This window comes from Castanea sativa, chromosome 9, assembly GCF_040712315.1.
Source record: "Castanea sativa cultivar Marrone di Chiusa Pesio chromosome 9, ASM4071231v1".
Taxonomy (NCBI): domain Eukaryota; kingdom Viridiplantae; phylum Streptophyta; class Magnoliopsida; order Fagales; family Fagaceae; genus Castanea; species Castanea sativa.
In genome coordinates, this window is record NC_134021.1 from 17989948 (window position 1) to 18002935 (window position 12988).

At 39.3% G+C, this 12988-nt stretch overlaps 1 long non-coding RNA gene across 1 annotated transcript; it reads left to right on the plus strand.

Annotated features, from left to right (window-relative positions):
* The first annotated feature begins 801 nt into the window (after positions 1–801).
* Positions 802–3816, plus strand: LOC142610990 (uncharacterized). The gene is made up of 3 exons (XR_012839935.1): positions 802–972; positions 2503–2570; positions 3428–3816. It is a non-coding gene; the product is annotated as an uncharacterized LOC142610990 (long non-coding RNA).
* Positions 3817–12988: the final 9172 nt, after the last annotated feature.

Consider the following 12988-nt stretch of genomic DNA (forward strand, 5'->3'; position numbering starts at 1 on the left):
TGAAAGGGTGGCTAAATGGGAAACTATTTTGGGAGCCTTTGACATCAAATACAGGCCACGTACCTCGATGAAGGGCCAGGTTCTTGCAGATTTAGTGGCAGAGTTTGCTGAACCATTGTTGAAAGAAATTTTGAAGGAATCACACATGGATGAGAAATCAGTTGGCATGATTACAAATGAAAGACCTTTGACTTGGAACGTATCCGTTGATGGGGCGGCTAACCAGAGAGGGTCTAGCATCAGACTCGTCCTGGTATCCCCCGAAGGGATTGTCTTCGAAAAATCCTTAAGGTTGGCGTTCTCAGCTACTAATAATGAGGCCGAGTACGAAGCAGTCTTGGTCGGCATGAACATGGTACATAGGATGGGCGGAAAGGAAGTTCACATGCTCTCGGATTCTCAGTTAGTGGTCGACCAGGTGACGGGGACCATGGAGGCTAGGGTGTAACACCCCCAACCTAATTGCATAATTCAATTTATGAGTTTATATGTTTGTTATTACCTTAATTATTTTAAGTGCATTAAAACTTTGCTATTGTGATATTATAAAAGACATATGCTCTTTTAATATTGTAGAAAAGAAATTTTATAAAGATAAGGATTTATGTGTATATATATATATATATATATATATATATACACACACATATATGCAAAGTTATTTTGTCATTGGGCATTTCTTGAAATATAAGTTTATATGGGGTGAAAAGTGCAAATGCCAAAAAGTGGGAAAAAGTTGGTCTTGATCTTTTTCTCCTTTGCTATACACGTACACCCCCTTAAAGTCAATTCCTCATCTTTTCTTTTGCTGTACCAGAAGCTTCTTGCTTCCTTTCTTTTGCTCTTTCTTTTCTTTCTCTCTTTGCTTTCACACAGCAAGAGCTCTCTCTTTCCCTCTCTCACCAAAACAAAATCTCACTCTAAAGAAGGAATTAAGAGCCTAAAACTAAAGTTTCAGCTTCAAATTTGTGGGTAAATAATTAAAAACTTATTTGATTTTAGAGTATTTTGATAGTTTAATTGTTTTCCCTTCTTTGTTCTCAAATCTGATTTTAGGGGCTAAACTTGTGATTCTGTTTTTGTAAGTTGAAAGTTTGATGGTGTTATGGTCTATTGGATGCTTAATAAGTCATTTTAATGTTTATTGTATTGGTATAAAAATACCCAAATGAATTGAAGACCATTTGCATTTAGTTGATGAATTTGGTATCAACTTGCACTGAAGCTGTCACTGTGACAGATTTGATGTACACTACAAGAAAATTCTGTATTAAATCATTTGCTGTGAATTAGGATCCTAGGAGTAGTTTTTATGAATTATAAAACACATATGGTTGTTATGGAACTGGTCTCACTGCATTTGGACTAATACAAAAATAATGGTTTAATTTCTAAGTTGTATAAATTTCTATCAGGACAGATTTGAGCACGTTGCCTTGTACGATTTTTAATAAATTATGGTTTTATTCTTTGACTTTGAAATTTATACGGTATATATTAGACATACAGGGGAGTAGTTCTGTAAAATTTCATGACATTTGGTATGTTTAGATCATATATGAATTTTTATGGCTTGTTTTCTCTGTGTTTTGGTATGTTATGAGTTTGGTGATTGTAAGTGCACAATTGCACCTGGCCCCAAGAACAGTTACGGGCTCAGGCCCAATGAGCCTTAAACAATATGAATTTGTAGAGTGTGGGCTTGAAACCCAGGTTAGAAGTGTCTGAGGATTAAATGACAAGCCAAAGATTGCAAACACTTGAAAACAACAAGGAATATTGTAAATCAACCCGCTCGGACGTAAGCCGAGAGCTGTTCTTATATTATCTCTTTCTCTTTTTTCTTTTTCTTTTAGATTACAAAAAAGGGAGCCCCCCATATTCCTGTTCTAGGTTGCTTCTTAAATACTCCTCTTTTTGATACTTTGTACACGTGTTGCCCCAACTCCCCCTTAGCCTAGATATTTCTTTTCTCAGTGCCTTTGAATAGTAACCAGAAGTTTCCCTTCCACTGTTCAGGTGTCACTTCCCCATTAATGCGGCCAGGGTGGTAGGTGCAGGGTCTTTAATGTGGAGGTGGCAGCCTTTATCTTTGGTATTTCTCTAACATCGGTGCTTCTAGGACATTCAAGGGTTCACCCCCTTTAACCATTGGTCTTGACCGTGTCATTCCCTAACCTTTACCATGAAGTCCCGGGTTCTCCGGTGTCCGTCCGAAGGGAAATTCACCCTCGGCTGGATCCTCGGATCCTCGGCGTATGGGCCGACCCGTAGTACTAACAAGTTCTAAACCCAAGAGCAGGTCGGCCTTCCTTAGCATGGCCCAAAGGCCCACATCCCCATCAGGGTCTTTTTACTCCCCACAGTGATTATACCTTGTTTTAGGGGAAACTCTATGTGATGGGAATTAAGTTTTTACTAAGTTGAGAGTTAGGTTGTGTTCGAGGTATAAGTTTATTTTTAGGAAGAGTTGTTAGTAATAAGTTTTGGTCTTTCATTTAGGTGCCGAGAACGAGAACACGGACACTTGAGCTCCTCTGGTACAAATCTCTCGCGTCATCTGTTTTCAGGTAAGGGATTTGTGACATGTGCGTTTGATAAGTATAACGACTATTTAGAAAACTATAATGCATTAAAACCTTTTAACTAGGGATATTACATATAAGCATGATTCGAGTAAAGATTGATGTTCGTGACTTATTAAATCCAATATATATATATATGATAATTTTAGCATATTGATGCTATTACTCATATCACGAACATAATATTTAAAGAAAGAATTGGATATGCTACTGTTATTAAATAGTTATGTAAAAGTATAGTATCTGGAAAGTATAGTTTTTAGTTATTCCATTGTCATGATCTGAACTCAGCCAGTAGGGGTTATAGTACTGGTATTTCCATGGAGATTCTGTTTGGCCATTAAAAGTGGGACTGGCTCTGCTGTACCCGCCCTTGTTGGTAACCACCAACTTGTGGAGGATGTCAACCTACCCCCATGATTGAAAGTATGTATTATGATATGATTCCGGAATTACCTAGTATTGTGGGGAATGCTGGATGCCTGGCACTAAGTGCTGGAAGCCTCCCAAAGTTGTGACAGACTTACAATTGGACTAACTAATATGTATTATAAAAGAGCTATTAAGTTATTTGAAAGTTATAAGAAAAGTATGATGATAAGAAAAGTATGTTGAATTATGTTTAAGTTCCTTATCATGTTCTTTTATTATTATGTGAAAGGAAAATGAAGTATTTTCATTTGAAAGTTCATAAGTTAATTTAAGAACAATATGAATAGTATGAAGGCTATTTTATCAAAGCTGGCATATCCATAAAGTATTTGATTTACATGCATTCTTATCAAAGGCCCATGGAGCTTAAAAACTTACTGGGCTTCGCAGGTCACCCTATTATATTTCAGTGTACAGGTTCTTCCTGGAAGCAGCGAGAGTATTAGAGGTGGCAAGATTCTGTGATTCTCTTTTGTTTAGATTGTATAGTTTTTTTTGTTGTATAGTAGTTTAGCTCTCTTTTGTTGTATAAATGGAATCAAGATGTACTTGATCCTTTGAGCATAGATGTAATTATGAACTTTAGTTTGGTTTGAACCCCAGTTGTATGTCTTTGGGGTTGGGTTTGTAAATAAGAGTTTTTGCTAAATGTTTAGCTATGTAATATTTGCACGTATACCTGAAGTTTCAGCCAAGTGGCAATCTTGCAAAGTTCAAATGATATGAATTTTCAAGGTTTTCACATTTTTGTATATTATGGCTTTTATGCAAGAAAATAAGCAGGTGTACAGGAAACAATTCTTGATTGCACCTTCTGTTTAGGTTGGTTCGTGTTAGTATTAAGGTAAACTTGATATTAACATGCCGGTCATGCTCTAAATTCTGATGTACAAAGTTGGGTCGTGACATAGGGACCCCAAGATGCAAGAATACTTGACCGAGGTCAAACGTTTACAATCCAAATTCGATTCCTTTATCTTGTCTCACGTTTCTAGATGTAGGAATACACATGCAGACTCTTTGGCTACCTTAGCGACGTCATTGGCTCAGGGTTTGCCTAGGATTATCCTTGTCGAAGATTTGCTAGCGCCAGCTCTTACCACTGTTGGGGCAGCCCGGATCCATTTGATAAGGTCTGGACCTAATTGGATCGATTTTATGATATCTTTTCTGAAAAATGACATTCTTCCCGATGACAAGTCTGAAGCAGATAAGATCCATTTGTTATGCGTGCACCCCGAATCAACGGAGGCGCTTTTGGAAGAACTGCATGAGGGAATTTGTGAGAGCCATACTGGGGGAAGGTCCCTAGCTCATAGGGCACCGACTCAAGGATATTGGTGGTCGAATATGCAGAGGGAAGCTCAGGACTATGCAAGAAAGTGTGACCAATGCCAGAGGTTCGCTCCTAACATCCATCAACTTGGAGGAGTCCTTAACCCTCTCTCCAGTCCTTGGCCTTTCGCTCAATGGGGATTGGACATAGTAGGACCATTCCCAAGGGCTGTGGGAAACAAAAGGTGGCTGCTTGTGGGGACCGACTATTTCACCAAATGGGTAGAGGCTGAGCCCTTGGCAAATATTAGGGATGCCGATTCTAAGAAGTTCATTTGGAAAAACATCATCACTAGATTTGGAGTACCACATACACTCATTTCGGACAATGGCGTTCAATTTGATAGTAGAGCTTTTAGGAAATATTGTGATGACATGGGCATCATAAATAGATACTCTACTCCAGCTTATCCTTAGGGAAACGGGCAAGCCGAGGCGGTTAACAAGGTTATAGTTAGTGGACTCAAGAAAAGGCTGGACGATGCGAAGGGCAAATGGGTAGAAGAACTACCACACGTTCTATGGACGTATTGAACTACGCCATGCAGATCCACAGGAGAAACGCCATTCTCTATGACTTATGGGGCCGAGGCAGTGATACCTTTAGAGTTTGGCTTCCCCACATTGAAGACGAGTACTTTTAGCCCAGAAAATAACAACGGCCTCCTAGAGAAGAGCCTAGATTTAGTTGAGGAACGGCGAGAGATAGCTATGGTCCAAATGGCTTATTATCAGCAGAAGCTTAAACGAGGGTATGATGCCCATGTGAAGCTCAGACCACTCGCGCCTGGGGATCTGGTTCTGAGAAAGGTTGTAGGTACTGCTAGAAACCCAGCCTGAGGTAAATTAGGACCGAACTGGGAAGGACCATGTCGGATTATTTCTGTAGCAGGTATAGGGTCATATCGACTAGCTGATCTAGATGAAAAAGTTGTACAACGTCCATGGAATGTAAACAACCTTCGAATGTATTATTATTAATAAAGGGCGCTTTTGTCGTTTGTGGTTTAAATTATAAATGTATATGGCTTATCAATTACAACTCTCAAAATATCAAATAGAAACTTGGTAATGCATGGTCCTCGAACCACATACCTTGTGGAAATTGATATGTTCTAAAATATCAAACAAAAACTTGGTAATGCATGGTCCTCGGACCACATACCTTGTGAAAATTGATATGTCCTAAAATGTCAAACAGAAAATTTGGGTAAGTAGGGTCCTTGGACCACATACCTTGTAGAAATGGATGTCTTATCGTTTGTTAAACAGAATCATGTTTAAATAGAATTTTAAGTCATACATCTTTAAGTATTAAGCACAAATTTGATAAGGTATGATCCTCGGACCCCACACTTTACTATTACTAGCGTTCTAAGTTATAAATTTTAAGTATCACATGGGTTTGCAGAGTGTGGCACTACTTATCATCTAAACCAAGTTTGTTTTTGCTAGAATCTTGAACACTTTACTTTTTAAATGTTTGCAAATAGTTAAGTTAGTCCGTTAGGCGTTCGTTATTACTTCGTGCTTGATGTATTCATGAAATATAGTTTGAGAGGAATTCTTATGGCAAACACAAAGATTAAATAAATACAAGTCAAATGAAAACCAAATGAAACTGTCTTTCATTAATTATTTTGACATACATTACATGCTAAATTTTAATTACAAAGAAAGAGAAGTCCTAGGCTCGGCCCTAAACTTTTGGAGGGGGGTCTTGATGAGAAGTGCTGGTTGCCTCAGTGTTTCTTAGCTCCAACTCAAAGGAAGACAGAACTTGCTTCCCTTTGTCTACTGTAGTTGTTGGAGGGACAATGGGCTCCACACTTTGGCTTGGGTCTTTCTTGGCACCTCCACACCCTTCCTTCTCTTTATTGGAACCTGAAAGTTCTGTAGGATCCGGAATGGGTTCTGGGATCACAAGAGGGAGAGCAGAAGGAGCTGTCTCAGGGGCAGGTACGACACCAGGAGCCTCTTCTATCTCCTATATGTCAAGGGGAAGCCAAACGTTCTCGGGCTTCCTCAGCTCGGAAGTTGAAGGAACCCCTGCTACGTTTAGGGCTTCGCCCAGACCTGCTGACAGTATTCTCGACACAAGGCCGTGAACACCTCTGTCAGCTGGTCTTGTGTCGCCGTCACCCCTTTTTGGTAGCTAGCCTTCTTCTCAGTCTCCAGTAAACCTTTGAAGGTGCGAGCTTCCTTCTTCATCTGCGCAAGCTCCTTCTCCAAGTCAGAGCGTTCTTTCTGGGCTTTGGAGAGTTCATCGTCCTTTTAATGAAGAAGCTTGCGCTGCCCCTCCACTTGAGTCCTCATCGATCTTAGGCTGGCCTCGGTGCTGTCTCTCTCCCTTTTTAGGTTGGCCAACTGAGAGGTGAGTTTTTCGTTTTCTGTGAGGGCCTGGCCCAAGGACTTCTCAGTCTCCAGTCGTATCTCCAGCTCCATTCCGGCCTTCTTCCGAGAATCCTCCACAAATTTCTCGGCAATAAAGACCTCTTGAATGGCCTGTGGCAAAGTGTCAGAGAGTTAGATGCAGGAAAACACTTACTAATAATCCGATATCATTAAAAATGAAATATTCGTAAGAAGTGAAACTTACCAAGGCTAAGTCCCTTTTCAAAGAAAGAAACAGTTGAGGCTGGCTCATTTTTTCCAAGGCGTCCATATCCTTGGGCAGTAGAAGAGGACGTTCCAACGCCTTGGCCAAGTGGTGGGTGTGGCCTTGTTAGAATGCCTTGATGCTGGACTGACAAGAGATTGGTGCTCTGTCCAATCTCAAGTCTGGAGACCAGGTAGCCGGTGCTCAACGCACTTCGGCCATGTCCCTAATTTCTCCACTTTCAACTAAACGAGCACGTCCCTTGCCTTTGTCCAGCTTCTGCTGCTGAGCTTGCTGAGGCTGCTGTCTTGGCTTCTTCTATTTTTCACCACAAGCCTCTTCGGCCTCCCCCTTTCTTTTCTTCTTGGGATCCTCAACCGGAGGTTTAGGGTCGGCTAGAGGTGAAGGTGGTGGCAAGGACGGAGGAGCTTGGGTCCCTCCTGCTCTTTTTTGGGCGACTTTCTCGCCTCTCTTGGTCAAAAGGCCATGGAGCACGTCCATATCCTCCTCCTCGGAATCGTCGTCGGGATGGGCAACTATTAAGCCTGCAACTCCGGAGGCCTCGGTGGGCTTTTCTTCCTCGTCAGATAGCACGACAAACTGGTTCCCTTGGGGTCTTTCAACGTCCTCGAGCTGAAACCAGTTTATCTCGTCGTCCAATGTGTGCGAAGAGGATACTTGCTCCTCCGGAACAGCAGTTGCTTGAGAGTGCGTCGAGAGAGGGATCGCCGCGATAGGTTGCGTGTATAGGATGGTGTTGGGGTCGTCGGGGATGTCGCGATCGGCAAGAAAGTGCGGCCTTGCTACGTTTATTCTCTTACGCCTCTTATCCCCCGCGATAATCGTGTTCTCTATCTCTTGGAAATCCGAGGATATTTGGTCGTACCCTAGTATTAAGTGAGCCGCTCTAAGTTGCAGGTCTTCACTCACAAATACTTCTGAGCGCAGTATGCGGTTCAGATCAGCAACGTTGCAGTGGCTCAAACGGGGGCGCACGAGTTGTTTATCTGCAAGAAAGAATACCAAAGAAGCCAAGTATGGTCAGATTTGCAATGCATATGAGAAATCGAAATGGACAATGTGTGAAAGGAAATAAGTATTAGAAGATTTTTAGATTAAAGGTCGGGGTAGAGAAATTAACTCCTAAAGAGCCACACCTGGGTCTCCCCATACGACTGGGCAGTGAAGGCCGTCATGCCAGTTGCTTGAGGCGATGAGGTAGTCGTCCTTCATGCCTTTATTAGACTTGGGCAGACAGAAAATTAACCTAACTACACTAGACCGGGATTTAATGTAGTAACCTACTTTTGTAAGTTTGTGACACTCATACATGAAGACGACACATGCCAAGTAAGGTTCAAGCCCATCTGCTCATTTAGAGCGTCGACACTTCCTAAGACCCTAAATACATTGGGTGCGCACTGGTCTGGGCACAACCTGTGATTGCGAAGGTATTCCCTAGTTACGCTTCTCATAGGGAGGGTCATCCCACCTTCTATGAAGGCAATCATGGGGATAATAACCTCTCCCATTTTCCTAGAATCGCCTACGGCTTCTGCCGGACAGTATTTCAAACCCACGTCACTGGGAATATGGTATTTGGCTCTAAAGCCTTCCATTCCAGCGGCGGTATCAACTAAACACTTAAATCTACCCATCTAAGAGAAAGGAAATGGCAAGCTTTAATAAGGAATATGGTTAAGAAGGGAGCAGAGGACAGAATCCGAGGAGAAAAAAGTAGAGAAAGTAAGGACTTACGAGTTTGTAGTTATGCGAGTTTCCACGGGTTTCTGGAGAGAAAAGATGATGATTGACGCTCTGATGTGATTGAATTCTGAAGAAATGAATGAGGGCGCAGATTTTCAAACGTCATGACGTGTGGGAGGCGGCCTCGAAATTGGATTCTTCCATCCCAAATTTTCAGGAGGTGATGAGGACCGTTGGATGTTCATCTCACCGTTGAACGTGGGGAACAGGGTGTAACTTGGAGTCATAAATGCGCGCGTTCTGGACATCGAAGCGCCAAACGGCATTTTCTAGGAATGAAACGACCCCTACACGCATGGTGATGTACGAAACGTGTGAAGGGAGCTCTGTTCGGATCAAAACCCTATTTTTCTCCTCGGATGAGGAAAAATAAAGTTTTGAGGGGCTATTGTGGGGACTAAAAGGACCTAAGTAAGTATTTGGGCCTCGGGTTTTGTTGACGGGCACTAGTTTGTTTTAGACTAAAAGCCTCCTGGAACTGTAGGTCGGCCCATGAGTCGAGAGTCCGAGGATTTGTCCGAGGACGAATATCTCCTCGGATAGACCCACGATGACCCTGGGATTCGCCAAAAAGATCAAGGCAGTGTCTAGAAAAATCGTTGGTTAAGAGGGGGATTTAAGCACCCTCCAGACGCAACGGTGTGAGAGAAATATCTTAGAAAAAGGCTGCTACCTCCACATTAAAGATCCTGCACCTACCTCCCTGGCCGCATTAATGGGGGAGTGACTCTTGAATAGTAGAAGTCAGCCTTCTTGCTATCATTTAAAGACTTCCAGAGGGTGGTGGATGGGACAGATGTCTAATAGGGTGATTTGTGTTACACGTGGATAAAGAGGGAAGAAGAAGAAGTATTTAAGGAGGAAAGAGAGTAACGAAAGAAAAAAAAACAAATATTAAGAACTGTGACCTTTGAGAGAAAAAAGAGAAATAATATTTAAGTTGTCCTCGACTTACGTCCGAGGAGGTTTATTTTGCCCCGTTTGTCTATCATTTGCAAATACTGTAATATTTTAGCCTGTTCATCAAGTTTCAAATATCACTAAACTAGATTACGAGCCCACACTCTACAAATTTCATTGTTTAAGGCTCATTAGGCCTGAGCCCACGTGTGTTTTTGGGTCCAGGCGTAATTGTGCACTTACAATGAGTCTTGTGTATTATAACTCCAACCTTTTCTTTTAATATAATGATCATTTTTTATTTCTTAGTTATTTATCTTTATGAAGGAACCACACCATTTACTATCCTATTTCAAATACTCATTACCCTATTTCATAAGGATAAATTTTTAGTTTATGCATGGGATTTATAGCCAGATTTATGATAATGTAAATTAGCTTATATATAGAAGAATTAGCTTTTTTTAGTTGATAACAATATTACATGTACAAATCTTTAATAAATTTGGTTACATCCAAACTATATAGATTTCACCATATTCTATACAGTATACACATTACATTCATACAACGGAATTTGTGATGGTTAGGATTTTAGATGATGGGAATGTAAATCACATATTTATAAAATTTATATAGAACTAACAATTTTTTTTTTCTCTAAAAGTGCAAATTCCATTATTTTTAAATTTATTTGGAATGAACCATTTTTTCATCCTCATGCACGTTAAACCTACAAAGGAAGGCCGCATAAGGTTAGGCATGGCCTTAGGCTAACAATAGCCAAAATTAAGCTGAAACACAAATGAAACTCTTCTTCTTCTTTCTTTCTTTTTTTTTTTTTTTTTTTTTTTTTCCGTTGATAACTCAATTGTTTCAACTTTCAACAACAATATGGGAGATTTGAATCTTTAGCACTCATGTGTGTGTGTATATATATATATAAATATAAATCATTAGCGTATTTGTTAGAAATACTAAAAGATATTGTTTGAGTTACAAGGTTCTTTTTTTTGAAAGCGAGTTACAAGGTTCTTAGTTAGATAAAACCAGTTTAACCCATATTATAATATCAGTTTTTTATTATTATAACTATTTTTTGATAGTAACTAGTTTTTTATTTTATTTATGAGATATGTTATTTGTGCTGTTTATTATGTTTTGTGCATAAAGGACAGGATTGAAGGTTCTAATTCATGCTACATATTACACACACACACACACACATATATATATATATATTTTATTCTATGCTATATACTATATAATATGATTATTTTAATGGAATATGCTAAATCCCCACTCCTTTAAGGACAAGTGAATTGCATTTTTCGTTAAGGCTTATACGATATAAGTTCGAATTAAAAAAAAGAAAAAAGAAAAGAAAAGGCCAATGGCAAGGCCCACATTCTCTTCGCCCTTCGGTACCCAGGAAGAGGGCAACTTTCAAGGAGGCCCAGTATGTAGATATTGACCCATATACAGCTGACTTTTGTGTTGAGTCAATATATGGATCCTAGATCTTTTGAAATATTTATAGTCATATCAATTTATGTAAATTTTCTTTTTCCATTTTAATATAAAACCCACTTTTTACTTTATATAATCATTTTTTTCAAAACACCTAAATTATCTATTCTAGAAGCTATTTTAATAAAATATTTATTATTTAACCACTTTTTTAAAACACTTGCAATACTCACACACACCAATTAAAAAAAATGAATTAAGAAATAAATAAGATACTCATATACACATGAGCAAAATATACACATGAGCAAAAGCCATATAAATTTACACAATACTGTAACTCATCCCATTTTACACAACTTTACATAATCTAATATGACTGATTTTTGGAGTTAGATGTGCAAAATTTATTCCTTATGCTACTATACACGAATTGATGCTGAAGGGGATAAAAAATGGAAGATGAATATTCCCGTGAAACTTGAAGGGACGGAGCTCATGAAGACGGATAGGGCTTGAAGGGACGCGACTATGACGGTTAACTTTTGCTGAGTACCCGTCATGTATGTATTAATTGTAGGTTCCAGGTGGCATGTAATTTGATATGCTTCAGATGAACTTTTACGTTATCCCCACGCAAACGTGCGCACTTGGACTTCTTGCGGCACACGTTTGAGAAGACTCCTATATGGAAATAAACTTGAGAAGGAAGTTGTATCCTAAAAGAAAGGTAATTCCACTCAATATAAATACCTCAGAAACCCTAAGTATGAAGGTACGCACACTATTCTTAACTCCGGCACTCTAGGGTTAAAGAAACAAGATTCTAACTTGACCTTCGGAGGGTTTTTGGCCGGCACCACACTGGTGCTCTCTTTTAGGTCTTTTATTTTCTTTTTACAGGTATTGCTTTCGTTTGAAGAGCGCTTGCAACTCACTGGTGATATTTTCGGCATCATCAGATGCAGTGCTCTTATTGTGGTAGCTTTGTTTTGGAATTTGATTTTAGTAAAATTAAGATTTTTATGAAACTCAATTTTTACAAAATCGAGTTCTAATTAAATCTGGCTATGGTGCCAAAGGCTGATGTGGCTTTTTCTTTATTAAAAAAAGAAAGAAAAAAGAAAAAAATAAGGAACTTGATATCGTGCAATGGAATACTATGTAATATTTTTATAACAGACCTTGATATTGCTAAACTTGAGTAACATGTAATATTTCATCATCTCTTTCTCATAATCTTTTCTTACTCTTAGTGTCTCAACTCTCGGTCTCTCTCTTTTTCACCCTCATCTCTCTTGGTATCTTTGAAAAACCCATTATGGTACTTCATAGTTGTTTGTTATGATCTATTTATTTCATTGAAATTGGAGGTTGCTTCTGCATCATATGGTGAGATAATGAGTTATAGAGCACTCCTCTATCTCCTTCTTTTTGTATTTTCTTTTTTCCAGATTGAGGAGGGGACCGATCCTTTGATATTTCCCTCCGTAAAATTAGTGGTTAGTTGGTAATCTTTGTGAAACATCACCACTAGTGGCTTAAGCTTCATTTTAGGATTCCATGAAAAAAAAAAACTAATTTTGCTGTCATTATTAGAAATGGCATTTAGCCCCTAACAACAATTGTTGATTGAATTATATATAAAACACCCATGAAGCTATTTGATCTCTATGGACATTCAATGTTTCCCTCTTAATTAGCTGTCCTGTTTTTGATGTGTTACGTTGAATCATATTTGTCAATGAGGGCTTATTGTTGATGTCTTTTTGCTGAGCCCATTTGTTGAAGTTGTGTGGTAAGGCTTATTCTAAATTATTTAAGTAGTTTGTCCTGAGATTCTTCAAAATTTGGTATCTCTAATGACCCATAAAAGCATATCTTCCCATTTTCTGACGAT